At 36.2% G+C, this 24,954-nt stretch overlaps 1 long non-coding RNA gene across 1 annotated transcript in view; it reads right to left on the reverse strand.

Moving 5' to 3' along the window:
- Positions 1-12,489: 12,489 nt before the first annotated feature.
- Positions 12,490-24,954, reverse strand: part of LOC311585941 — a 59,343-nt gene continuing 46,878 nt past the window's right edge. The window contains exon 5 of the long non-coding RNA XR_014775393.1: positions 12,490-12,576. This is a non-coding gene — a long non-coding RNA (uncharacterized lncRNA). The remainder of the gene's footprint in view (positions 12,577-24,954) is intronic.

Below are 24,954 nucleotides of genomic sequence, written 5' to 3' on the forward strand. Positions count from 1 at the left end.
AGAAAACCAAGTAATTACTAACAATCCATCAACTGTATAATGGAATTTTTGTTTTAACAAATTAACTAAATAATGGCTCACATTTAGGAGAATGGACTTTTCAAGTGGGCTGTTTATAGTCATCATCTATATTTTAAAGATTTTTTGAAGGTTTTAAAGCTCTATAATAGTTTAGGTAATATAATATATCATGTTTTGGCTTCAGGGCAAAGAGGATAAACATACCAACCAGTCTAGGAATAAGAACTGTCAAGAAGAGTGAAAGAAAGAAAAAAAACCTGAGGCTATTGTTACAGCTTCATTGAAACTAAATACATTTGGTGCATTTTGGCCTGAGGCAGTGACTAAAATAATAAGGAAAAAATATTAGAACAAGAGAAACTTGTTGGTATAATGACTATAACTTCTTCATTGATAGGTCTGTAAAATCAACTTCACAGCACCACAGAGACAAGTATCAAAGATATAGCAAAGCCAGTCAGTCTGCTTTGTAGCCTAATTCTAAGCCCTAGACCCAACCCAGGAATATGAAGACATGTAACTCATCGCGTTAAAAAATGTTTTCTTAGAAAGAAATTCAGACATGTGGTAGAAACCTTCTTTACTATTTAAGAAAATTGAGCCCCTTCATTGTGAGTTAATTTAGCCTTCTATAATTACAAACAAAAAATAAGACGAGCTGGTTGATCCTCAGTTTATCATTCATCACATGTTAAGGTAAGGAAAGCAAATCATAATGCTCATAATTAAAAATTAAATTCTATCAAAAGCATGTACACTCTTTTTTTGCAATCATTTTCCATTTAGCTTTCAACATTGAGACTTGATCTCATATTAGCAAATTCGGTTTCACTTCTTTAAACAGTCTCTTGACTGATGCATCTTGTTGCTAATTATTTCTGCGGCTTACAACTTAAAGGGCCAGTCACAGTAGAGGATGCACAGCAGCCAGAACATGGGGCAGCTCATTGTTGAATCCATAGGTAAGAAGCAAAGAAGGATTAATGCTTTTATGCCTTTATGTTCTCCTTTTTTATTCACTCTGAAATCTCAGTCTATAGAATGGTGCTGCATGCATTTGGGTTGATTTTTCTTTCCTTTGTTAAACTACCTAAAATGCCCTCATAGACACATACTTAAATGTGTGTCTCTTATGTGATTATAAATCTAATCAGATTCATAAAGTTGACAGTAATATTAACCACTAAACTGTTTATCACATATAAAATACTTGTTATTTTAAGCTGATACTTAATTGGCAAAAAATATAACTGAAAAATACATGTAGTAAGTTTCCTATAAGTAATAACAAATAAATCATCACATATTTACCCACTTATATTAGTCAAATAAGAAGATTATTGTTTTAACTAATAACTTATCTCAAATAAACACTATGACTATTGCTTATGCTTTGAGGCTAAGGGATTAAGCATCTTGGGATTTTCTTGAACCATGGTCAATGTTTATGTAACAAATCTATTTTTGAAGATTACTAACTTTCAAAAGAAACTAAATATGGTAATATACACCATACAGATATCTATTATGATTTTTAAAATATGTAATGGTTCAGATTTCATAAACGTCATTTAAAAAAGAAATCTGGAAAATCTAAGGGGCAGAAATATTTGCAAACCATCTTCTCAATAACAGTCAAGGCTCAGTAACCCAAGAGAAAATCTGAGATTTCATGTAGCCTTTTGCTTACATTGTTTAAAATTCAACAGACCATCAATTCATAAAAATACATGAAGAAATAAAAAAAATAGATGTTCCTAATTTCAGGATATGCAGATATATAGTACTTGCTTAGCATGCATCAAGCCCAGGGTTTGATACACCATTATTCATTAATACTGAAATCATTTCTTTCCTATGAGTAACAAAAATGCAGATTGTGTTTGCTACTGAAAATAAATAGTATTGAGAAGTAAGAAGGAGAATTAAGAAATGAAAAGATCTCCCAGGGGTTAAGAGCACTTGCTGCTCTTTAGAAACTCTGAAGTTTATTTCCTAGCACCCAGTGTTGGCAGCTCACAACCGCCTTTAGCTCTCTAACTTGGGGGGCTGGGGTGAGAGAGTGATCTTCTGGCTTCTGCAGGTATCTGCACTTATGTAAATACACACACACACACATACACACACACACACACACAGAGAGAGAGAGAGAGAGAGAGAGAGAGAGAGAGAGAGAGAGAGAGAGAGAGAGAGGGAGGGAGAGAGCAATCTAATGACCTATATTTTATATGATTCCAGATATTTATTATCATGGAAAGACCAAAACAATGAGTAAAATTCATAAAATAACAAGTAATTCCCAAGGGTTTAGAGGGAGAAATGATGGACAGAACATAGGGAACTTGGTGGGGGGGTCATTAAGGACAATACTGTGTAAGATATGTTGTCTAAACCCTAAAGCGTGCCACACACAGAATAAATTCCAACAAAAACGAAGTTTGAGTGGTGACAATGTGTTAGTGCATTTTTATTACTAATACCAACGGTACTTTTCTGTTGAAGAATGCCAATAGGAAGGAGAGTTGGGCTTGAAATTGAGCAAGGATGTAGAAAAAAGTCTCTGTGACCCTTGCACTCACATTTACTATGTGCTTAAAGCCACACTAGAAAATGATGTCTGAGAGACAGACAGATGGCTCAGTGATTAAGAGCAATTGCTGCTCATGCAGAAGACCAGAATTTAGTTGCAGTACACACATGGAGAAACTCAGAAATTCATCTGTGATACCACTTCCAGGATATCCAACATCTGCTTCTGGCCTCTGTGTGTACTACACTCACATGCATAAACCCCACACGGATATACACATATATACAGGATTAAAATTTTTAAAGAAGAAAAGAAAGCTTAATTTATTTAAATTTTGAAATTACATTTTATCTATCCATCATCTATTTATCTGTATCTGTCTGTCTGTGTGTAACTACATCTATCTATCTATCTATCTATCTATCTATCTATCTATCTATCTATCTATCTTTCTATCTATCTATCTATCTATCTATCTATCTATCTATCTATCTATAATCTATCTATCTATAATCTGTCTAATTTGTGTGAGGAGTGCCCCCCCCCGTGTGTGTGTGTGTGTGTGTGTGTGTGTGTGTGTGTGTGTGTGTATGTGTGTGTGTGTAGGTCAGAAGACAACTTGTGGAAGTTGGTTCTCACCTTCCACCATGTGGGTTTCAGTGATCAAACTCAGGTTGGCAGGTTTGATGTTAAGCTCCAAAGCCCACTGAACAATTTCTCCTGATCTCAAGTCTGTTTTTAAATGGGAAAAATATCCCCTAAAGCTTATAAATAATGAGGACATGCAGGAAGTAACCAATAAACCAGTAAGCCAGTATGTGTCTGGTTTATAACTAACCAATATCTTTGTATAAATAGACTCATTTTCTACTAAAACAATCCATGTTTTCACTTCCATATTCTTCCTAAGACTCACCAATCATCTCTTCTAATAGTGACCTATATTGTGTCTTTCCTCAGTTGTGTTAAGTAATGTACAACAATGGGCTTTGCTGCATACTGACACACGTAGAAAAAGAACAGCTTTTTGGCAATGGCTTTAAAGACTGTGCTAAGAGTAGGGGTCAGGGCAGACCACTCACTAGACCTTAGGTGCCAGAAGTAGGATTAATATTCCTGGAAAAGAGAGACTCACCTCACATCAAAATATATGTGTGCATATTTCCACACTCTTCTATTTTATGTAAGTTGTTAAGCTACAAGGCAAGGGAGAGAGATTGACAATTTTTCTTTCATTAGTTCTTGTCATAATTGTAAATAAATACATTTTCTTCCACCAAGTCTTTTCTCCCGGTATCTTAGTACAGCAGTAAGCAATGAATTTTAGTTTCTAGTAATGTGTTGAAGATTGGAAGACATCACAAACTCTTGGTGGTGGCATAATATGTTTGGGGGAGGACATTTTCCTATATGTAAATGTCTACTCTGAAAAGTTTCTAAAATGTTCCACACAATCAGGATTAATTCTAAAACAAAATAGTTCTGCACACAGAAAACATTTCCAAATTTATTTCCGAACAATATGCTGTGAGCAAACATTAGGTCTTTAAACAACGCTTCAGAGTAACGTTTTTAGTGCAATCAAAGAACTCAAAGTCTATTAAGCACCAAGAATTGTTTCTAATTCAGAGTATCCCCTGTGACTTTTAAAATAAAATTTAATGTATATTTATGACTGAGGTAATAAAGTAGCAGAACTTATGTGAAACACAATAAAAGGCTGATTAAAGTTTTGCAAATTGCTTAAGGAGTCTTCAGGGAGATTTATTTTCTATCTTCAGAAATAATGCTTTCCTTGTTTGGAGCCTCTCCTGAACTGCATTTGCACCGACTAAGACTTGAACTATATTCCAGGCATGCTCTGCTGAGAATAAGTTGGAAAGGTCAGTAAGAGGCCAAAAGCAAATCTATCATTCTGTGTCCACCCTATTTTTCACTTACTCTATCATAAAAATTAAGATGACAAAACTATTTTATTTTGTAAAAAGCCCTTGCAACTCCTCTCCTGCCAAACAACACACACACACACATGCACGTGTTTCCTCCCTGATGAAGACAGTTTGTTAATCAACTCAGGTGCACTAGAAAGTCAAGTGCAATCAGGTATTAAAAAAGAAATGATTACGGAAGGTATTTAAGAGCCACAGGAAGGAGTCATATTAAATGTAAATGCTTCCATCTCTAAACTTAGAAAGTTTTGCTTTGTGACATTTAATATCTGTTCTCCTGCATATTACCCATCTGCCTTTCTAACTAACATTTTACATTCCTTCCCCGATATCAACCTCGCTGAGCAGCTAATGTCAATTCTTTAAAAACTAGTTCTTATGAATCAATATAGATATTGAAGTAATCTCAGTGAGTCATAATGCAGTTGAGAATGACGGGTTATTTAAGCAGAAAGCAATCTGAGTTTTATTCAGCTTCACTATTCACAAATGAGAAATATTATTTTTTTACTGAGTCATTTAGTAGACCAAAGACTCTTACAGATGAATGGGCATGCATGTAGACTATGGCAATGCACGCAAACAATGGTCGTGGCAAACACAGTTAAAACACACTCCCGTCATACACTTAGGAGCTCAGTTTCATCTGTGTTTCTAGGTTTGACGGATTTTTCTATACCAACATAAGCTTGGGGTAAATTTAAAAGAGACATGCATGCCAGGGGAAATCCTTTGTGCCATGTCTCTGGAAGTCAAATCATACAGAACTATAATTCAGTTGCAAGGGGAAATCAAGAATTGCAAAGCCCAGTGAAAATGGTATTTCACTAAAAGAGTAGTATTTCTCTGCTCTAACAAAATGGGAAAGCTCCATGAAGAATTGGTCAGAAAGTGTTCACAACCAGACCCTCAACTGACCAAATAACTCAGGACACCTAAGTGATTATGACCTTATTGATTTAAAAAAAAAAAAAAAAACCAGATACCCAGCATGTAATTCTTCCTCCACAGGGAAAAAAAACAGTGCAATTGCTAGCGACCCTCTTTCAAAACATTTTACTATTATAATTTTATTGTAATGAATATAGGTGCATAATTCTTAAAGACCAGGAAACTAAATATTCAAACATTTTTAAAGATCAATACTTTTTTCTTTCTTTCTTTTTTTTTTTCTTCTCTGGTTACCTTTTGTTGTTTATTTGCTTGCTTGATTATTTGTTTTTGGAGAGAGAGAGCTCATTTCCAAGTGATGATGAGAGAAGAGAACATTGTAAGACTTAGAGATCTGGAACAATAGCAAATTAATTTAATAAAATCACTTGTCCCAGGAATCACATTCAGATATCTATCTGGGGAAGGTGAGTTCTTATTTGTTGAAGAAGGAAGGAAAGAGAGAGTCCTTGTACACACTATCCATATGGATGCTGTTAATTTTACCCACTAGAAGTTCCCATTACTCTCATAGTTTGAAACCAAGTTTAAAAGGCAACCTAAACTTTAGACAGTTAGACAGTAGCTGTACATTGTGGAATGTTCTTAATAACCTTCCCCTAACCACCCAGAACTTCTGTGGTTGGGTACCACTTAAGAAAGGGAGCTACTGTCTAACTTTACAGTCTTAAAGGACTCATAAAAATCCTTCATACTGTATATGTGGCATCTAACACATAAACTCTTTTGGTATAGTATGGATGACTGCAGTCTCAATGACGCAATATAGCCAAGTAGAGCAACAGTAAGTCCAAATGCAAGCTCTCTGATGCACTCCACTACAAGGAATGTATGTTATAGAAGAGAAATCAATAAGAATACCACCATCCAGCACTAATATCATAAACTTTGTCCTTTGGGGGAAAAGACAGACCATGATTATCTATTTGTAGACACTATGGGTGACTTCACTAGACCCAAAACGATCACTGTCTACCAAATCAGGATCCAAATAAACATCACCAGGCTAAATATATTTACTACGAACTCCTCAGAGTAGAAATGGTAGAGATAATTGATCTAGAGATAGGCAAATCTCAAAGTAAGAGCATGAGGATTATGAAGATGCCAGACAGATGATGATGTTATTGAAATACTACAATAACACGTTACCAAGCACCTGAGAAAGAAGTTGATGCTGCCTAAATGCAGATTGAAAATGTTTAAATAATTATTCATTGGGTATCATTGATATTCAACAGAGTACAGATGGTCAATTAAACTAAGCCAGGAAAGTGATTCATGATACAAATGAAAAATTAAGCAACTAGGGGTCTTAAAAAGAATCAAACAAAAATACTGGTATTGAAGCACTTAAATCAAGTGAGAAATACCGTTGAGAGTCTCATAGTCACACTAGATCAAGATACAAAGAGGTATGTATGTCTTGAAGGCAGGGCCTTTGAAATATATGAAACAAAAACTAAAAGAGAAAGCAAACAAAACAAGATAGAATTCAAGATCTCTAAGATACCATGAAATAAAGAAGGCCAACATTTTAGGAAAGATTGTGGTGGGGGGAAAAAAAGCAAAGGTGTTGTGGAGTGCATGAGAAACAGCTACCACAAGATTTTATATTTGGACATTTGGCCTGTAGTTTTAAAAAGAAAATCTGGGTCTTATCAACCACCACACATGCTTTTCAAGAGATGCCTGTGGAATCACTAGGAAGAAAACCATGACAACCCATTGGTGTACAAAACCCACTGAGGAAAGGTAGAAAAGACTAAGACTTGATGAATACAAATAATAGCAGATCACAGATGCACAAGAAGCAAAGTCAAGAACATCACCCAAATAGAAGAAATTTCACAAGTTACAGGATAGTATTCTTTCTTATGCATATATTTATTAATAACCTAGAATACTCCAGTAACAGAAAGTATGGACTGGCAAAATGGATACAAAAACAAGACTTGATGCCCTCCGTGTGCAATGCTCACTGCATCAATAAAGTTGAGATGCACTCAAACTATAAGTTGAAGGGACAGAATGAGTATTCTTTTCAGACAGAAACCATAAATAAGAAGAAGCCATTACTCTAGTGTCATTAAAACAAAACAAGACAAAACCTCAAACATATAAATAACAAAAGAGACTGTAAACGATTACATACTGATCAGAGATTAAGTTACAAAGAAGTAACCAGGGAAAGCCTGTGTTTTCACAATGCAAGAGCATCAAATTTCCTAAAACAAGCATTGGATTAAAGGAATAAATATGGCCTGAGAGAAATTACTGGGAGACTCCAACATCACACTTTAATCAATTCGCAGATAATCCCGACTGAAAGTCAGTAATGAAACAATAGAGTTACAGTATTTGCTAACCAAAGAGTCTTCACAGGCCATTTCCTCCAACAATTATAGGCTACACATTATCTTTTCTGCACATGGCATATTCTCTAAAACAGACCCTAACAACAAAACAAATATATTTTTATTTAAATTTATTTTCAAAACTTTCGCTTTATATCCCAATTGTAGCCCCCTCCCTCTTTTCCTGTCAGTCCTACCCTCCCTTCCTCTTCCCTAGTATTCCCTTCTCCTAGTTTTCAGAGAAGGGGACCCTTCTCCCCTACCAACTGACCTCAGCCTGTTAAGTCTCATGAGGAACTGTCTGCATCTTCCTCTGTGGCCTAGTAAGGCACTTGGCCAGGAGGAAGTGATCACAGAGCAAGCAACAGAGTTCATGGCAGAGAAATTCCTTGCTCCTTTTAATACAGAACCCATATGGAGACTGAGCTGCCTATAGGATACATCTGAGTGGGAGTTTAGGTGATCTCTGGGAAGAATGTCGGGAGTCCTGTGGATGAGTGCTTGAGGGAACAGGAGCACCACAAGAAGACCAACAAAGCCAGCAAATCTGCCCCTGGAGGATGGTGGAGACTGACACACCAAACAAATAAATCTTAACATTTATAAGACCAAAATTGTATCATGTAAAAATCTAGGAACAAAGTATCAAAAATATAAATTAATAATAAAATTATGAGTCTTATACAAATCCATGGATGCTAAGCAAAATTCAATTAACTGTACAATGAACCACTAAGGAAAGTGAAAGGGAAAAATTTAAATATCTTGAGGAAAATATAAATATGACTACAACAAAATAAAACTCATAAGATAGCAGAAGCAGTCCTGAGAATGATGTTTGCAGGAACAAATGCCTGCATCTAAACATAACAAGATCTTTTACAAGCCTGATGGTATTTCCTAAAGACCTAAAAAAGCAAAAGGAAATGAACTCCAACATTATTTGTACTGTAAAGCAATAGAATAAAATAACAAATAGCAGGACAGAAATAAGAGAGAGAGAGAGAGAGAGAGAGAGAGAGAGAGAGAGAGAGAGAGAGAGAGAGAGTTAGGATCAATAAAATAAATGTATGAATTAGACATGATTCTTCGAAAAGATAATGAACTCAGCAAATACTTGGCCTTAGATCTATCATTTCCATAGAATGTCATCCACTCTCATCATAAGCATGTTCTCCACCTTTAGCAGGCATGTGCTGTACAACTACTGGGAAAGCTTATGGGTGTGATCTTATAACCCTGGGCTGCCCTGCCACCCACTCTGCCAGTGTGCTTGGTTTAAGATTAACTCTTTCTCTCAAAGGAGCAATGGTTTCCTCATACTGTCTTCCCAACTTTTCAGCTTTTCTCTGAGCCTACTGCAGTCTGGGACAGTTTATTTGCCTCTTCTCTTCTGCAGGCAATTTCCTGGTGGAAATTCCGTCTCTTTGGCTCAGTCGCTAGGACTGAGCTTTTTTGTTCTCCCTTTTCTGGTGCTCCTTACTACCCCTGCGCTTCCAACTCCACCCGCAATTTTTCCAACTGTTCAGCCATTCTCCCAACATCTTTTTGTTGCTGTTAAATTACCAGTATTGCCTAATAATTGCCCCATGCAAGCGCCACTTGTTGTTCTTAATTTACCAGTAGGTCTAATAATGGTTATTATTTGGCCTATAATTATTATTAAAGCAGTGCTTTCTAACCCACTAACAATCAATTAAGACTCAGGTAGGACACATATTATATCTTAAAATAGCCTTAGTTAACTTGGGGCAGGGCAGATATTAATCCTCTAAATTACTTCCCATATGGAGAAAGTATGGAATACCTGTCCCAATCACATGCCATCTGGTTCTAATAATTTCTATCAAGCTATCTATCTTCCATCGATAATCCCAAATACTTGTTAAAGTTCTTCATCTGGGCCAAATCCTCCATCTTCCTGTAGCCTTAGGCAGGAACCTCTGATCTCTCTTCCTCTGATTCCTCCAATGTCCTTCTCCTCTCTCTCTCTCTCTCTTTCATGTCCTCCCCCTAATTGATGGTCCTTTTGCAATACAATACACCAGGCTGAGTCACCATAGCCTGTATTTTGTCTTTGGCTAAAACTTCCTCTCTCCTAGAAACCTACAAGAAGAACATCATGAAGGGCTGATATGGACCCCGGAGGTTCTGCTCAAGGTACTGAACCAATAAACCCCTACTCAGATCTAGTCAATGGACAGGATATTCTCCACAGTTGTGTGGAGAGCAGGTACTGACTCTGACATGAACTCTGGTGTCCCATATTTGACCACTTCTCCTTGGTGGGGAGGCCTGGTGGCACTCAGAGAAAGGATAAGCCTTGATATTTGTGACCATATGGTAGGGGAGGAGGTCGCCTTTGGTCACAGACCTAGGGGAGGGAAATAGTTTGAAAGAGGGAGAGAGGGGGGAACAAGAGGATACAAGTGAGGGGAAAACAATTGAGGTGTAATCTGAATAAATAAATTAGTTAACAAAAACACTTCCTCTCTGGAGTCTATCTAAGATCTTAACCAGTTTGTAGAGACAAAATCTCAGTGGAATCAAGCCACCTAAGACTTCTTTCACCTTGGTCCCAGCACAAGGCAAGATTACATTCTCTTCACATCTTTTGAAGTAGAATATACGAAGAAGAAGAAAATAAATATAAAACCAAAACCCAGAAAATCCCCTCTGGGAGCAAAGTGGTGGTGGGAGGATCCCACTGGTAGCAACCACAGTAATTTTTTTGTTGGAATCTTGAAATAAAATATCCATTCCTTCTTCCCCTTCCATTTCTTTTACAACATTTAATATAAAATTTCAAATTCTGCCTAGCCCCACATCTGGGTGACATTTGTAAACAGATCTTTATTTCTTTGGGGGTTCTTCTTTCTTCCACACTTCTCCACCACTTATATGTTCCATTCAACCCTCTAACACTGGATAAGAAGGAAGACAAGGTTATAGAGAGTAAATGAAAGAGATCTCAGCATAAAGTCAAGGGTCAAAAAGGGTTGTCATCCTGGAGGGGGAGGCCTGTTGGCACTCAGAGGAAGGACAGCAGGTTACCAAGAAGAGACTTGATACCCTATGAGCATATACAGGGGGAGGAGTCACAGTCATAGGGGAAGGGAGTAAGGGGAAAATGGGAGAGAGGGAGGAATGGGAGGATACAGGGATGGGATAACAATTGAGATGTAATATGAATAAATTAACAAAATATTTTAAAAGGGCATGTCATTACTATTAGATTATTTCCAGCTGACTAGATTATTTCCAGCTGACTAGGGTTATTTGGAGCAAGTTTGATCTTTACAATTTCTTGTTCTTCTTCTTGTTCTTCTTGTTCTTCTTGTTCTTGTTCTTGTTCTTGTTCTTGTTCTTGTTCTTGTTGTTGTTGTTGTTCTTCTTCTTCTTCTTCTTCTTCTTCTTCTTCTTCTTCTTCTTGTTCTTGTTCTTCTTGTTCTTGTTCTTCTTGTTCTTGTTCTTCTTGTTCTTGTTCTTCTTCTTCTTGTTCTTTTTGTTCTTCTTGTTCTTCTTCTTCTTCTTCTTCTTTTTCTTCTTGTTCTTGTTCTTCTTCTTCTTCTTCTTGTTCTTCTTCTTCTTCTCCTCCTCCTCCTCCTCCTCCTCCTCCTCCTCCTCCTTCTTCTCTGCTCCTCCTCCTCCTGCTTTGCTGATGCTGTTTCTGCATCTTCTTTCTTCTATATGTATGACTATTTAACAAGCCATAACTAACAGCAACCAACAATAAAACAGCAACAACCCAACAATAACAACCTTCCAACGTCTCTACTGGGGATCTAGCATTTATATATCCTGTGAAAAGTCCCCAGAATTCCACAAGTATACAATTGCAGAAACTATCTCCAACTGATAAAATCATCTCTCTCCTAGAGCATGAGACAAATCATTGTCCACTGCTGCAAAGCAGCCCCATATTCTCACACCTACCTTTAAAACAAAATCAAATTATTTTAATATTGCTTTCATTTTTAAAGAAACCAAAATTCTAAAATTGTCAATACAATCTTATTATATTAAAATGTTAAAAATCTTAAATTTATTAAAAAATTCAACTTGGAAATTATAATTTTTAGAGAATATCTAAAATGAGTTAAGCATTAACTATTATTCTCATTGAAATAGAAATCACAATTTGTTTGCTTATCTTTTTATCACTGTTCATTAAACTTTTCTTTTGTTGTTTTGCCATTGTTTTTAGCCTACTGTCATAAAATTTTTATCAAAATGACCTTTAGTACATATTCTTTATTAGTGCAATTGATTCAGCTTAGAAAAAATCATTCTCTCCTCATCTTTTGTCTTCCTTCCTTCCTTCCTTCCTCTTTCCCTCCCACTCAGTTCCCCCTCTTCTCCTTCCCTCTGTTCTTTCATTTTTCTCCTGCCACTCAGTTCTCCTTGCTGTAGCTGTTGCTCGTTTCTCTCTGTTCACTATTACTAAATCCCCTCCCACCCCAAGATATAAAGTGCTATCTTTAGATATTTGGTTTTCCATTCTTTGTTTTGGTTTAAATAATAGTTGGTTCAAAAACGTTTAGAGCCATTTCAGCAAAAACATAAGTTGAAAATTAAATGAAAACAGTGATAACCAAGTGGCCTAGATTAGCCCAGTTCACTGTCAACAACTTGCAGGTATATGTGCAAAGCGAAGAATGAGAGAAGTGAAGTGCTGTACCTTATTTTTCACGTATTGCCCACATCCTACTTGCTGGCAAAATACTTCTTAGTTTTAATCCAGAGTTTCTCCGTACACAGATGAAATCTGTAATTAAAAGACAAATTATCTAAAAAGAGGAACACATTCTAGGTTACCTGTGGTAAAGAACTCTGAGCCTCAAAATACAGTTAGGTGATTCACATAGTTTAACTAAACAGTCTGTTCCCTTCAAGATGAAAAATATTTACCGGTTTTTATTGACCACAGCAATAGGTATGCCATATCTAAAAACATGTTTTTTTCTGAAGCCTGTGTTCCACTGTAATATTTGTGTTTTTGTGTAAGTTCATACCTTTCCTCATTGGACTCTTGCAATGTAAATTATCAACAATACTGCAGGGATTTTCCTCCACAAGTCAGTAGACAGAAATAATTTACATTGTAAGCCATGCCTAGCTCCAACTTTGAGTCAAAGGACTCTAACTTGTGGCTCACAAAGCTTGGCCCAATATGACTTTTCTCTTGCAATGATGATAACTCTTTAAAGAAAATAATTAGATCTTAATGCTTGGCCACTCAGTATGGTTTAATAAAGGTTAATTGAACAATTGTGCAAATAAGACTATGGATTGATGGGAGATTGAATAGGATAAGTGTATCTTATACTGTCTACTCTACATGTTATAGAATTCTTAATGTAAGATCTTGATTTTTTTTGAGATCTTGACTTTTAACTGACTTAAATTAATGTTGTGTGTGTGTTGTTGTTGTTGTTGTTGTTGTTGTTGTTGTTGTTGTTATTGTGTGTATTCAAAAAGCCATCATTATCTGTTAGCTTCAGGCTGTATAAAAAGCATTCTTGTTCTTATTTCCCTTGAAAGATTATTTCTGTGCTATAGTTTGAAGAGCAGACATATCACCAAAAGGAAAATTAAATCTGTCTCAAAGCAACAGTGGTTCTAAATAGAAAGGGTCTTGTGTAGAGATGTCTTACCTTGTGGCAGATACTTGGGTCATAGAATGGGGTATGGAAGGGTTGGTGTGATTGGTCTGCATCATCTAATTTAGGGGTCCTAAAACTGACCCTGAATCTTGTAAATTGAAAACAATTTCTTTTTTCCCTTTGAGACATGGTGTCTCTGATTTGTCTTGGCTGTATAGACCAGGCTGGCCTTGAACTTAGAGATATGCCTGCCTCTGCCTGAGATCAAAAGCATGCCACACTCCCTCTAGACTGAAGTAATGATTCTTAAGAATATTTTTAGGAAAGATGTTTTTCTTCTACTTTCTCAAAGCCAAAGCTAACATGTCTTAGAGTTCCAGGTAAACACATAGCCAAATAATACAATGAGTCACAAGAGTCAGTGCTTTCCTGGGGTCTTCACACGTACGTTGTTTCTAGTCAATAAATACTTATTAAGTTCCTACTAAATCCCAATAAATATTCATGGCATTAAATCAAGATTAGGAAGGTGGCAAATGAGATTATAATAGCATAAATGAAAGATCATATTCCTATATTCACTCAGGAAAAAAACACTTGTAAAATACCTAAGTGACTGACATGTTCTTTAGAGTATTCATTGTTATTATTTCAGAGTGCTTAGGACTCTGGAATTAACAAAAGATAGACATCACTTATTATATTTTTGAAGATTGAAAAATCATAGAACAAAGCACCCATGCCTGGAAAAGACCTTGTTGTTGCTTCATCCATTGGCAAGAGGGAGAAAAGCAAAAGGCCTGTAAGCATGTGAAAGGTAAGAGAATAGTGAAAGCCAAACTCATTCACCTATCAGCAGCCTATTCCTGTTCAAATTAACCCACCCCTTATATGATGGCATTCATCTCCTTAACACATAATTCTTATAAGCTAATCACCCTCAAATGCCTCACATTTCAACAGTGTTATGTGAGTGATTACATTCCCAACATGTGTACTCTGAGAGATAATTTAAAACTATAACATATATAGTAGCTGTTTAATATATGTTCCATTCAGGTGATCAATAATTATTGAGTATAGCATGCGGTAACATTATTGTGGGATATCCCAGATAAACTTGTGCTATATTCATTATTACATTTCTAAGCATTTCTTCTAAATATAAGCTGTGTGTAAAACCTTTATATCTGAGAATAAAACCAAAATTTCTCTAAGAAATCTACTTCAACACATGTATGAAGTAGTGAAATTTATGTTATGTGCCAAATTGAAGAATAAAAGTTTATTTACTATCTCATGAAAGATCTTACAAGAAAAGAACAACCTGGCCAAAAAACACTGATTTTTAACAAATTGAAACACATAAGCTTATAAAATAGCTTTTATCTTAAAACAAGCCCTAAAATAACAATTATCCACACTCATTTTACTTGATTGTTTTGTAATAATAGCACTGTAAAATGTCTGAGTAAAGTTTTTATGTTTATTCACATTCCTATATGCCTTTCGAATGATGTTAAGTAATTTATTATTTTTTGTAATTTTATTAATAGCTGTACAATCTAAAAATAACATGATTTATAGGTATTCAAACATTTAACAATATTAAGAAATGTATCTCAAAAACTATAGGAAGCAAAAAGTGGATATTCATTTTTATATTACTAAACACGAAGAATAATAGTTTTTATAAGTCACCTCTGAAAAGATGTTAAAATTGTATAGCTTCTGGTGGGATGGAAAAAAGGGCAGGGAAAATTATCACTCTGTGTTTAGACACTTGAAATTTGTTAGGTTATTTGAAACTACTGTTAGCAATTAAGCCTCTAGGCATATAAGCTTTTAGAAATTTCAGATAGTTGCAGGTTTGAATTTATCTTTAAAAACATAAATCACATATGGTTAAAGCAATACTGAATTGATTTGCTATACCACCTTCAAAAGAAAGCAATGTCAAAACAAAGTAGACGGTTAAATGCTGACAAAGAAAGACAAGTAAAACAGAAGTTTGACCAGTCCTCGAAGAAGGAAAAAAACTGATCAGGTAAAAGCTGCTCTTAAATAGCACCCACTGGGTTGTGTACTCCACCTTCTCTAGAAATTGCCAGCCTGAACAAAGTTGGGAAACACTAAAGTAGACAAAGAAAAATGTAAAATGAAGTTGTATGCAGGTATGTACAGAGTATAGCCATTCTTTTTTGTTGGTTTCAGTGGTCTTTATAAAGATCCTTTGTATCTTTTTAAATATTTTTTTATTATTTAATTAATTTATTCATATTACAACTCAATTGTTATCCTATCACTTGTATCCTCTGCTCCTCTCTCCCTCCTGCTTTCCCCCTTACGGGGACTGACTCTGACATGAATTCTGGTGCCCCATATTTGACCACCTCCTCTTGGTGGGGAGGCCTGATGGCACTCAAAGAAAGAATAAGCAGGCTACCAAGATGAGACTTGATAGCCTATGAGCATATAGTGGGGAGAAGGTTCCTCTCAGTCTTAGACCTAAGGGAAGATTCTTTGTATCTTAATATGGTTAAGAGATATATTGTCTTTTGTGACAGATTATACTCTAAAATTAACTACCAATGTTAACTTGGTACTTCGTTCTTCCATTGTATAGTACAGGGACAGTCTGTGCTTAAGCCCTCCACTATGACAATTTGATCGTATCTGGCCTTGTATGAGACTTCTCAACATAGATGATGCGATGAAGAAAACAATCAAAATGCAAATATTTAAAAGAGATTGCATAATCTTTGGCATCTAATTTTCTAGATATTTTAATTCACCCTGACTATTTGTAATTTCAAGATTCATTAAACATAGTATTATATACTCACAATATTCAATACAGAAGCAACTAGATACACAGCTATTTACACTAAAAATCAAACAACATTTTAAATTATATTCCTAATTTACCCCAGGTTTTATGAATTTTAGACAAGTGACCTACTCTTGAGCTATAGCCCCTGCTCTACCATGTAGAGGAATTTAAATACTTTAGAGCAGATTACATTTAATAACCTAGGTCTGTGTGATCCAGCTGGAAAACATACACACTCTTAGTACACAACTTTAATCCCTCTGGCTGTAATACAGACATTCCTTTAGTACACACTTGTAGTTCCCAAAGTGATTAATCAAAGAAAGATTTGATAAAATTGAGTCAAGGATAGGATACACCAACTCTCACAAGAACAGTGCAGGGAGAATGGATTTGGATTCTGTGCAGTTCAGTTGAATGCAGCCGAGTTCAGGTAAGTTTGTGAGGTTGTGTTCAATTCCATTAAGTTCATGCAGTCAGTGCAGTTCCATACCGGGAGTTCAGAGGCAGTTTTTTCAAGCAGAGCAATTCAGTTAGAAGCGGAGGGACACCAGTTTGAATCAGTGAGCTTGGAGAGCAGTTTGAGCCAGAACAGCTGAATAGAAACAGCCATCCAGAGTTTAGAAAGAGCTAGAAAGGCTGAGTTTATTTAACAGTAAGTCTCAGGGGCTAAAACTAGGCTTAGCTTAGCAGATTGCACAGAAGCTAGAAGCTTCCAGGCCTAGGCCTAGGGATACTTTCATAGAAACACTCTGAGATTAGCCTAATCCATGTATCCATACTGCTTGGGTATGGCTTTCATCTCATCCCATCATCTGAGGCAATAAAAATAACATTTACTCTGTCAGCCTCCTTCAAAGTGATCAGTAACAATATAAGCCCACTGTTATAATTTTGTATACAATAGCTACAGAATGTGATCATCATCACCGAAAGGTCAACTTTGCGACTCTGGTGCCTATGAATCTAATGATCTCGTTTTATGAAAACTCTACAAGTGGACTGAATGAATCTTAGATAACTAATAAATTAGCCATTTGAAGTATGCATACTACTTAATGTAAACCTTGTTTCTTTGGTGATGACTATCTACAATTAGTAATGTCATTTTATTTAATAATTAAGCATCTGTAGCCTAAATTAGAAGAAATACTGTGTTGGAGCACTGTAGAAATTGAGAGCTACAGTCTAGCTTGCTAAGTGTTAAAAACATTTATCTCTATCATACACATACTATTTTAGTGTTGTAAGGTGCTTTTGTTTAATATTTTGTTATTAACTTGATCTGCAGTTGATTAAAGACTAAAAAAAAAACTAAATATTGATGGTAAAAACATGATAGCCTGTCCTTTATCCCAACTGGTTGATCATTTCTGAAAAATTGACTTGAAGAACAAGTATGAATAACATGTTAATAACTATGCAGGAGTTTAATTTTCAAATAAGAAGCCCCGTTTGGTTTTCATTTCATATGTTTTGATTAAAGGAGGCCAGACTACTGTGAGGTAGTCTCCCTGTCATTATCCTAGCCAGTAACATTTCCAAGAAGGCTTTTGGCTCCTCAGGAGGCTGCTGCCCCACTTGTATCCAAAGCAGAATGAACACATTAGCAGATAAAAAGACCCAAAGGAATCTTGAAAATGGATTTTAAGATGATTTTCATGCTGATTCTTATTGATTTTCATTGTAGTCCTTGTTCCTTCGTTCAGTGATGATTACTGAACACATATTGCATGCCAGATGTTGTTTGCACAAGGAAGTGGCTTCTGACCCTTGAGACTGAAATTTTACTCTACCCTGAAGGGAAGGGCACACAGACCGTTGTAAACAAATACAGGTGAGATAATTTTAGGTAGAGATGTATTAACTTAAATAGATTTCTATGACAATAATAAATCAGGTTAATTCAAAGGACAGATCTAAAACAGAGGTCTGCTTTTATAAGGATGGGAGCAAAAGTCCTCCACAGTGGATCAAGACTGAGTTAACAGCTCAATTACATGCTGTGCAGAAACACGTGAGCACTTTTTTTTTAAACAGAAGAATAGAAATGGAAAAATCCCTGAAGCAAAAGCAATGTTGGCCAAGGCTGTCAACATTTAGAGTGAGGAGGAAAGAGACAGGTTTAATTTTGGGGTATTTAAAAGAAAAATGTTAACATCTAGTAGATCAATAATACAGTATAAATGCATTCTAACTTAACCATTTGGAATATTTTAAACTATGAACTGCTACATTGTTTTTTATTTTTAATTTTAAATGTTATTTTTAATATTTTTTATACAATGTATTTTGTTCACATTCTTTCTCCCCACTAACTCTTTTCAGATCACCTCTATCTCTGTATTCAATTAGTGTCTGTCTGTCTACCCATCTGTCTGTCTGTTTGTCTGTCTGTCTATCTATCTATCTCAAATCTAGATTCAGTCTTTTGAACAATACCTTAAGGAACTTGAGAATAGATTGTATGTTGCAAGACAGAAACAACGAGGCCCCCTTGGGAGACAGTGTTTTCCTGTGGTAATAGTGACTCATTAGAGAAGTAGCAGAAGAAACCAGAAGAGAAGACTTAAACTCTGCCTTGGATTTTTACATACGCATAACGTTTTCTTGCTTGTGAATAATTAGAGAAAAGATGGAATGAAATTAACGGACATCATTTTTCCCTCAGAAAGCAGGCCAAATGTATTTCCATGATCTTTGATACAGTTTTTTTTGGGGGCGCATGCTAATAGACACCAAGGCTGGTGATGTCTTCTTCTAGCCAACCATACATTAAGGCATATCATTAACCGTCATATTGGCCAATGAGCCAAAAATCATTACATCATGGAAAAATACTGTGTCATAGTCAGTTTTCCATTGCTGTAAAAATATGAAATAGAAGGCTTATAAAGAAAAACTTGCTGTTTTGTCCTACGGTTCTGAGGGACTCAATCTAGTATTGATTAGATATAATGTCCTGAAGCTGTGTGCAAAGAAATGTATCAGAAAAGGTGCAAGGAGTGAACTTAAACTACTCAACTTGTAGCAACAAATCAGAAAAGGGAAGGGAGGCGCTGAAGGTCCTCCATACTTTCAAGGGATTACCTCCAGTGATCTGCCTACCACTTGGTCCCTTAAGCTTCCAGACGTCCAAAATGCCATCCTCAGACTAAGATTTTAATGTCTACTTTTGTGAGAGAGTCTGGGTCTTAAGGTATATCAAATTAAGTGTCTGGAGTAGTAATGAAGATAAAATATAAGAAACACTTAATAATATATAATTTGATTTTGATATATCATGATAACTTTACCATGTGCTCAAGTAAACAGAATATTAAACTCCTTATAAAATGTATATATAACCTGTGTACTAGAATAAGTCTCAATTCTTGGGCTTTCTGTAAGCATGGACTAATCATTTATTCTCTTGAGCCTCACCTAAGAATGGAGGCAGCCAAGGAATTCCCGAAATTTGTGGATAAATGGATTGAGCTAGAAATGATCATAATGAGTGAGTTAACCCAGAAGCAGAAAGACTCAAATGGTATATACTCACTTATATCTGCATATTAGCCCAAGGGGCATGTCCCACGAAAGCCTTCACTTACCAGGAAACTGAGACAGAGGAGAGAACATTCTAGTGGGACTCTAGATGAGAGAATCATGGGAGAAAGGCAAAGTAGAAGGACCCAGAGGGTCCTAGAAGCCTACAAGTAGAACATTATGATAGGCAGATTTGGGCCCAGGGGTCCCGCTCAAACTAAGGCACCAGCCAAGGACAATACAGGCGGTAAACCTTAAGCCCCTACCCAGATCTAGCCAATGGACAGAACACTCCCCACAGTAGAGTGGAGAGTGGGATATGACTTTCTCACATACTCTGGTGTCTCACCTTTGACCATGTCCCCTGGACGGGGAGACCTGGTGGCAATCAGAGGAAGAACAGCAAGTTACCAAGAAGAGACTTGATACTCTATGAGCATATTGAGGGGGAGGTAATCCCCCTCAGGAACAGTCATAGGGGAGGGGAATAAGGGGAAATTGGGAGGGAGGGAAGAATGGGAGGATACAAGGGATGGGATAACCATTGAGATGTAACAAGAATAAATTAATAAAGGAGGAAAAAAAAAAGAATGGAGGCAGCAGTGTTTACAACATTAGGGTCCAGATTACATGAAAGTATGTGTGAAATACTGCTTCTACTACATATGGTACAATTGGATTACAAAACAGGGGTGAGGGGCTTCTCTTTTCTCCATTACTGCTTTACTTTCATCATGACCACACTGTTGTTCAGCATCATTTCAGCAACCTTGGCACTACAGTGATGTCTCTTTCCTGGTATCTTCAGCAAACTTTCTCAATTTGTTTTCCTCAAAGGTGTGTATTTCAGAGCCAGATATCAGAGCTTGAGCTGTGGGTTGTTTAAACTGGCTAGATGTGGCTAACCTGTCAATTCCTGGAACAAAGGTGTGGATTTGTAATGCTTAAATCACGTCTAATGAACATGAGAGAATGAAGTGGGTGCACAACAGAAAATTAGAATGAGTTATCAATGCAGGGAATAAATAACTCCGATCAGAAAAAAGAAACTACTTCCTAGAAGCATGTTTTTCTTTAGAAATATTGAGAATTCTTAGCTCAATTACTTTCTAGATATGTAAAGCTTGACAGTCCCATTTCACCACAGACCTAATAAACAAAGTCAGTACTGCACAATAGTGTCAATATGAGACAAGCAACTAGTTTTTTAATCATCATTTTTATCAGATCTCAGAGTGTACACAATATAAGGTATAACTCTTGAGAGGAAAATTATTTCTATTTTTACAAGAAATATACATTTTATTCCATAAATATAAGTATAGATATAATCTGGTCATGAATAGAGAATTATTTGCCAGTATTGTAGCACCAAGACATTTCCATGCCACTGTATTCTGGCTAATTAGATAAACAGTAAGTCTACCAATGAGAAAGAACTTTATTCCTTAGTGGGAAATATCACAAAACAAAAGTTTTACCCTCCCACTCAACTACTGCTTTCCCTCTTTGTATGAAATCCTATTGCTACTGAACACTGTGACTAACATAAGACAATGGGTTTAAAAAAAAAAAGAGTTGGGTTTTAGCTGAGGTCACTGTGAAAATGGCAATCTTCCATAAACTGTTAATATCTAGAAATAGGGTTAAGTGTGAAGAATAAGACAAATGAAACTGGACTGTTATATTAGTTGAGATGTTTAATAGATGTGGGCAAATGATAAGAAAAACGTGCTGTACTGTTTTGAATGGCTTTGTACTTATTCTGGAAATGAGAAGATGAAACCATGATAAGTAGTGTGTATGAAACAAAGGCCAGAGTTTTTTGTTGTTGTTGTTTGCCAACAATCAATAGACTATTGAACTATATGAACCTTGATAAGCTGTGCACATATGCATATATCCTTGGAAATTACAGAACAAATATCAAATAGATATAGATTAATGTCTACAAACAGATTGATATTTCTCACATCTGCTCTCTTAGTGCACTTGGAACATCAAAGGTCTTTAGCAAGATGCTGGCAAGTAAACAGTCAAGGTATGAATTCTGTCATCATTTGTTCTTTCAATTGTTGTATATTTGCTACAATCTAAGGCCTTTCTGGTGTCATGAAGTGTCTCTCTTCCTCAAAGTCTTCATTCATAAAAAGAGGATGTGGTTGTGTTTCCTGGTGGTAACTGATAGGTCAGATTCACATACAGATGGTACAGAAGTGTAGAGGCAGGACCCTGCCACAGCAGAAAGCTACAGGCTGTTCCCAAGGTTATGAGAAATGACAAAGTCTGTGTCCTGTTCAAATCTGAATAAGTCTCTACCAATCCCTCAAAGCCCCTGTGCACTTAGAACCTTGAATAGAATTGTCTGGTAAATAAAGTGTTTGTGGGTATAATCAGCTAAACTAGGTAAGGCTGGATTAGAGCAAATCTTAGTTTTAACCTCTGGTGTCCTTGTGAAAATAAGAGAGAACAGATAGACACACTCTGTAAGTGATACGATTAGGGTGACAAGGAGCAGAACCAGACAGTGCTCAGTCCAGCAATGGCATTTATTATTGACTATAGCCAGATGCTCGGAAAAGAGAAGCCAAGAAGTTGGTGGCAATGTGCTATGCAATTTTGGAGAAATCAAAGCAGATTTATAAACCCAGACCAAAATGAATGCTCCAGAAAGGCCATGTAAAGAAAAATAAAACAATAAAGCTTGGTTTGCAAGGCAACTTTCAGCCTTTGCCTGGGCTATTCAGAATTCAAACAAGAAACCAGATCACAATAAAATACCTTTAAATTTTTCTTATAATTCAGTTGCTTCTGAGGTCATTTGACATCTATGCAGGGATGAACAATGGAGTCATGTGCCACAGCCCCCTGAAGTCAGTCTCATTATGAGAAGAACCAAATGCCAAATGCCTCTGTCCAAACTGTAAGAGTCCAAATTAAATTCACAAATCAATAAAACTATTGTGGTCATACTGAAAAGCAAATTTTGTCTTTTTTATTTTTCTTTTAGGAAGTAGTGAATCAAGTTAATATGTTAAAAAGTTATTGTCGCCTGGAAACTCAGAGACAAGTATATTCAAATAAGCAAAGTGTATTTATATATTTATATTGGACATTTATATTTGAGAAAGGGTTGTTTTCTATGTGGTTTTATTTCCTATCAAAACCTAGGCACATCATACTCTTAGTGACTGCACATTCACACTAATGTTTATAACTCTATTTTTAATTTTGAATATGCAAAACTAATATGGAAATGTTTGTTGGTATAAATCAATCATTACAAAATTAACAACAGCTATTCACTGAACATTACACATTAATTTTTAATATTTTCAAAATTAGTATTTTTTCTTTTTTATGAATTTATTCATATTACATCTCAATGGTTATCCCATCCTTTGTATCCTCCCATTCCTCTCTCCCTCCCATTTTCCCCTTACTCCCCTCCTCTATGACTGTGACTGAGGGGGACATCCTCCCCCTGTATATGATCATAGGGTATCAAGTCTCTTCTTGGTAGCCTGCTATCCTTCCTCTGAGTGCCACCAGGCCTCCCCATCCAGGGGACATGGTCAGATATGGGGCACCAGAGTTCATGTGAAAGTCATACCCCACTCTCCACTCAACTGTGAAGAATGTACTGTCCATTGGCAAGATCTTAAAAGGAAATATCTGAGTGGCATAAGGGAGAGACAGATATGTGATGGACTATCAAATTTTTATAGCATTAAGTAGTTAAAGCTAAAGGAGACCCCTGTAAAATGGTAGCTCAATACTTAGCTGATCCCTAAACTGTTACATTTAAATATCTTTATATTCTTTCCTGTGTTTCATGAGTTAAAATTGCAAGGTCAAATATTCATTGTTCTGTGAGTGTGAATCTATGTGTATATTTACAGATATTTTATATTTTGCATCATTACATTTAGAACTCTATATTAGTCACCTTTGCATTACTACAACAAAAGACCTAAGGAAAAATTTAGCTTATAATGGAAACATGTTTTATTTTGGATCCAGCTCCGAAAGTTCCATTCCAAAATGAGTAGATTCATTGCATCCTGCTAATAGCAAGAAGAGTTCAGTGTTTCTCTACGAAATAGACGTGTTCCAGTCCTCAGTGGCCAGAGGACCACCCACAGGAAATGCTTCCAAGGCACTCATCATCAGGCAATGGTACCAACGTGGAGACTGAGCTTTTATGCAAGGATCTAGTGGCTCATTTAACATTCAAACTATAGAAGTCATGTAGATATCATGCCTTGAAATAAGAGATCAGTCTCACTTTATGATAGAATGCATAGTTATTCTAAGTATCATTGTGTAAGGACGCTTAGTCAGTGATGTGCGTTTTCAAGCCGAAGAGAACAGCTAAGTTGCAATTTTCTAGAGAAGAGAACCTCGTAACTAAAAACAGCATGAACTTTTCTTATCGTTCTTTCTTTCAGATTGCCCCAGGTCTAGGCTCAGGGTCCATCTCCCTTTATGCCATGCCAATCACTGTTTAAATGTTATCCTGGTAAACATGAGTCCATAACAAGATACAATTGAACAAAATGCACACACTGGATCATCAGGGCAAGCCTTTGCTGGCAAATTTTGATATTGCATTTAGTTAGTTAGCATGCGTATTTATGCTACACACATCATAGTTAGCATGTGCGCTTAGGTGACAACCCCTTGGAGAAAGTTCTCTCTTTCCACCATGTGGGGTCTAGGGATCAGCCCCAGGCGGTCAGGCTTGTCAGAAAGTCACCCTCCCTGCTGACCCATCTCACAGCCTGGCAAATATTCTTGAAATGTTTCTACCATCTATGCTAGTGGTATAATTAGGTCAGACAGAAATAGTCCTTGAAGGTGACAGTACTATTGTTATTGGGGTATAGCTATGGCCTTCTTGATATTGTGTGTTTTTGCTTTCCTCCCACTCCCTACCACCTCACAGCCTTTAGTTGTAGGGTTTTATGAAAATATTGTTATTATAATATCTATTTTAAAATATACTGTTGAGTGAGAGTTTTTAATCTATACAAGTCTATGTTTATTCATAGCTCCATTATCCATAGTTTCAGTAACTTACGTTCAAGTGCAATCTAAAACTATTAAAGAGTTTCAGAAGTTTAAAACCCAGGCTTTAAGTTGCATGCCATTCTGGAAAAATATAAAATTTCTAGAA

Source organism: Acomys minous, assembly GCF_964271855.1.
Source record: "Acomys minous genome assembly, chromosome: 16".
NCBI classification, from domain to species: Eukaryota; Metazoa; Chordata; class Mammalia; order Rodentia; family Muridae; genus Acomys; species Acomys minous.